A 4,124-nucleotide genomic window follows, 5' to 3' on the forward strand; every position below is an offset into this window, starting at 1 on the left:
CTTAATTTAGTTGCCCTTGTAATCTTACATAAAGATTGAGATTCTTATCTTATTTTCTCTCAATAAATATTACAGCCTGTTCCCATTTCCCATGGAATGACTCAAGTACAATAATGGCAAATGGAAAACTTAATTTATAAATCAGTGCTTTTTCATCCCTAAGCAGAATCTGCTATTTTACAGTAATGCTGGTTATATGATCTGCCTTTGTCCAACTGCCCTTGTTGCAGACACTGAAAATGAATACATCAGAGAAATCAAACTTGCTGTGAGCAACAAATTGTTTATATTCAACTTAAACTATATAAACTGTGGTTTGTGGCAGTTTCCTCCTTCTCTTCTAAGCTACATCATTCGATCAGCACTTCTGTTGCGTAGTTTCTAAATCCCCCCTCCCACCTCAGTGAAATATTATGGACAATATGCTGCTGTTACTTTGGGTAGGCTTCACTGACAGACATGGTATGCACCACCACAGAAGCTATGTGTGAGGCACCAATGAGCCTTGAGATGGTGAACCATGTTGAATGCACCTAGCCTACATTTTGAAGGACGCCATTGTGTTTGAAAATAATTGCCTGTGATGCATATAAATATAGGCAGATATAGGTTATGGGCTAATATGTGGAAAGGTGCATCTTGCAGTAGAGGCTAATCAGGACTGTTGTTTTGCCCATCTATTCCACATAGCAGCATGTGCAGAATTCCACCCACTCACACACCATGGAGCAAAGAAATAATGAGCCATATTGTTCCTTGCCACGGTACCTCCTTCAAACAGAAAAATATCCAGAAATGGAGGTAGTTTGCACGGTGAGAGGTAGACTGGGTGCTATGAGGTGGGATGATGGAAGCCCCCTGTTGTTGGGGGGGAGGGGGGGGGGTCCTGTGAGGTGGAGGATGTTCCTGTTATTTTGTCATGTAATGTGTGAAATCCAACAAACTCTGAAAATACACGAATATCCAAAAATGCAGACAGGTGCTGAAAAGCACGGTAGACTGAATAACAAGGAAGAATCGGGACACTGTGCATGCTGCCATACATTTATTAACACTGAAAAACAAGCAAGATGTTGGGCCTAGTGGCTCTTCATCAGACTAGTCTCAAAATGTCGCTTCCTTTTTGGTGTTAATAAATATATTGCACAGGGAGCATGCACAGTGTGCTGACTCCTTTTTATTGAAAACCAATAAAAGTAAGTTCCTTAAAAAAGAGATTGTAAACCTGTACTTAACGTTGAACATTAGAGCCTGACTCACTGTAGCACAATAATTTCACCAAAATTCATTAATCTAACTGTAACTCAGCCACTTTACAGTAACACAGACATTTCACAGTAATACAATCGGAGTAACTGAGAGATTTTGAGTAGGGTTGGGCCAGGGAAGTTAGAGGGTCATGTGGTACTCCTTGGGAAGAGGAGAGCAGCAAAATCATGGCTCTCGCTTTCTTTTGCCTTCTCCCCCTTTCTCACTCTTTCCTGTGTGTGTGTGTGTGTATGTGCACCTTTGTGTGTGTGTGTGTGTGAGTACCCCGCATGCTTCACTGCCTCCAGACTCCTCCTCGTTCTAATTTATCAGTGTTTATTTATGTGGCACATGCCCTTACACAGAGTGACTTTCTGAGCTGTAGGATGTACGAGTGCAGAATAGAAATACCTTATTCAATGCAATATGCATCACAGCAGCACATCTCTGAGCAGCTGTCACATAGATTATCTTTATTTTTACAATGTGGTATATAAACACTGGGCAGCCTGTCAGCTGGGAAATCTTTATTACTCCAGGCATGTCTGGAACCAGCAGGTTTAAGAACCTTCTGTTTTCAAAAACGGCACATCTTTGTGTCTGCGCCACATAGTCCTAACACTAGCTGTGAATATTCCCATATTCTGTTACCTGTGTGAATTAGCATGTTGTGTTCCGAGGGCCAGCAGTAAGAGTTCCGTTGGGCAGTGTGACGGCCCTGGCCGTCTGCCCTCCCCGTTTGTCTAGAACTTCCTGTTTGTAACTCCCTGTTCTGTCTCTTTAAGGTCCTGTGCCGTAGGAGCCAGTTTGAGCGACTGGCTCCGCCCTTGATTAGCTGTACCTATAGGGGGAGAAGGCATAAAATGCCTGCTTGTAGCTGACTAGGCTCTCTCCCGATTCTCTGACCAGCTGGTGCCTGAGCACCTCCATTTTGTTTGGTTTTTCTTTGGTTGTTGCACCCTTCAACACCTACACACACTATACTGTTTTCATTGCGTCCACCCATGCATACGCATCCTGATTACCGATTCCACACTCCATTTCTTGATCTTTCATTTAGTTTAATAAACTTTTGTTAAGAAAACTGTTGCTACCGTGTGGACCTTCCCTTCTTTGTTATGGCCTAACCGAGCCGGGCATAACAGGCAGTGAGACCTTTTTCAGAGCTGCAACACGTTTTCTGCTATGGGAGAGAGGGTGTGAGCATGGTCTGGTTCTGCAGATATGGAATGGCATTAAACTAGAACCTTCACATCATACCTTTCTGCCGGTTCATCAGGCTGAGCCACAACACAATGAGGGGAGGCCTTTCAGAAGCTGCAAATCCACTTCCAGCCATCTAGACTGCCTTTCTGGGACATGGTTTATAAATGTGTTGTGTATCTGATGCTCTACGATTTAAACTGAGATTGCATTTCTCCTAGTTGTTTCTGTTTTCCATCCGACCAGACAAGCTCTGCAAATGGGTGTATGCTCCTATGTGTTTATTATGGGATGTTATTTGTCAATAGAATGACAGTGATGGGAGAAGATGTATGCTCCAGCACTTGCATTCAGATCTGATACTGGGGAAATTTTACATAGGCCTACCTCCGGAAATGGTTCAGATTGGATTCAGACAGATACAACCCATATCTTATTTCTGCACCCACAGCTGAATTATTGATTGCAACATTCATTATATTTGTCAAAAGAATTGGCTACATGCTACATAAAAAGTCAAGAATAGGTTGGTTTCTGTTTTTTTCCCTGCGCTTTTTATAACCTGGTAAACCCAAGTACTTGAGTGAGGTATTGGTGTAGTCAGCGGCATTAATTTATCCAGTATAGGCTAAGCAACAGTGAGAGGCAGCAGATTCTGCAATCCTCCAAGGTAAAGACTGAATGCAGAATTAAATAACTATGGAAAGACCATCAAAACAGGCTGTGAAGTGGCAGTGATCACTATAGCCCAGAGGGATAGTCCTAATTGTGGCCCTGAGGGACAGAACTAACAGTGGCCCTACAGCATAACACAAGTCAAAAGTTGTTCTTAACACTGTCTACAAATTAAATGCAGGAATTTTTCTGTTCTCCGTGAAATGTAATTCTTTCATTTACAGTTAAATCAAAGTTAAGGACAAATTTTGGTTGAACACAGGTTAAAAACACTTTGGTATTATCATTTAGCCAACCTGCTGAGCTGCACTGCACACACACACACACACACACACACACACACAAAACACTGAATTGTTCCTTTCATGACAGTGAATTACCCATGATCCTGGCCATTATCTTCAATAATTCTATGAAAAAATATAATTATGAGCACTACAGAATACAGGCATAAAGCCAAGACCTGCACACCATTCACTGAGGGAAGAGACTGCACTTGATGAAAGGCTGGAAGCATTTCTTTCATTGAGAGTGAGGGATATTATGTCTGAGACCAACCATTTTAAAGGCTGACAAAACACACCAAGGCCAGGCCTGCCTCATTTATACATTTGCCTCCTTTCCATGCCCCCTTTCCTCTAATCTGAACACGTCACAAGGAAGGGAAGAGAGGAAAAAACTGTGAGCAGCAAAGGAATTTGGACATCCTCCAAACCTGGATACCTCAAAGGAAGTGTGGCTAATTAAAGGCTCCACATCTTGAAGACACAGACAGAATGAAATGGCAAAGTCATGGCTTTTTTTTTCATTGCCGTTTAATTAATGTTCAGAAAAAAATAATTAAAGAATTTGCAATTCAAGCTTCAGCAGAGCGTCTCATGCAATGAATAGACTGCTATCTTGCTCCTTCAGTCAGGAAGGAAATAAACACAAAATGCCAAGTAAACAAAGCATGGAAATCTCATCAGTAATGAGAGGCATTACCACTATACCTTCCA

This window comes from Anguilla rostrata, chromosome 13 (assembly GCF_018555375.3).
Source record: "Anguilla rostrata isolate EN2019 chromosome 13, ASM1855537v3, whole genome shotgun sequence".
NCBI lineage: Eukaryota > Metazoa > Chordata > Actinopteri > Anguilliformes > Anguillidae > Anguilla > Anguilla rostrata.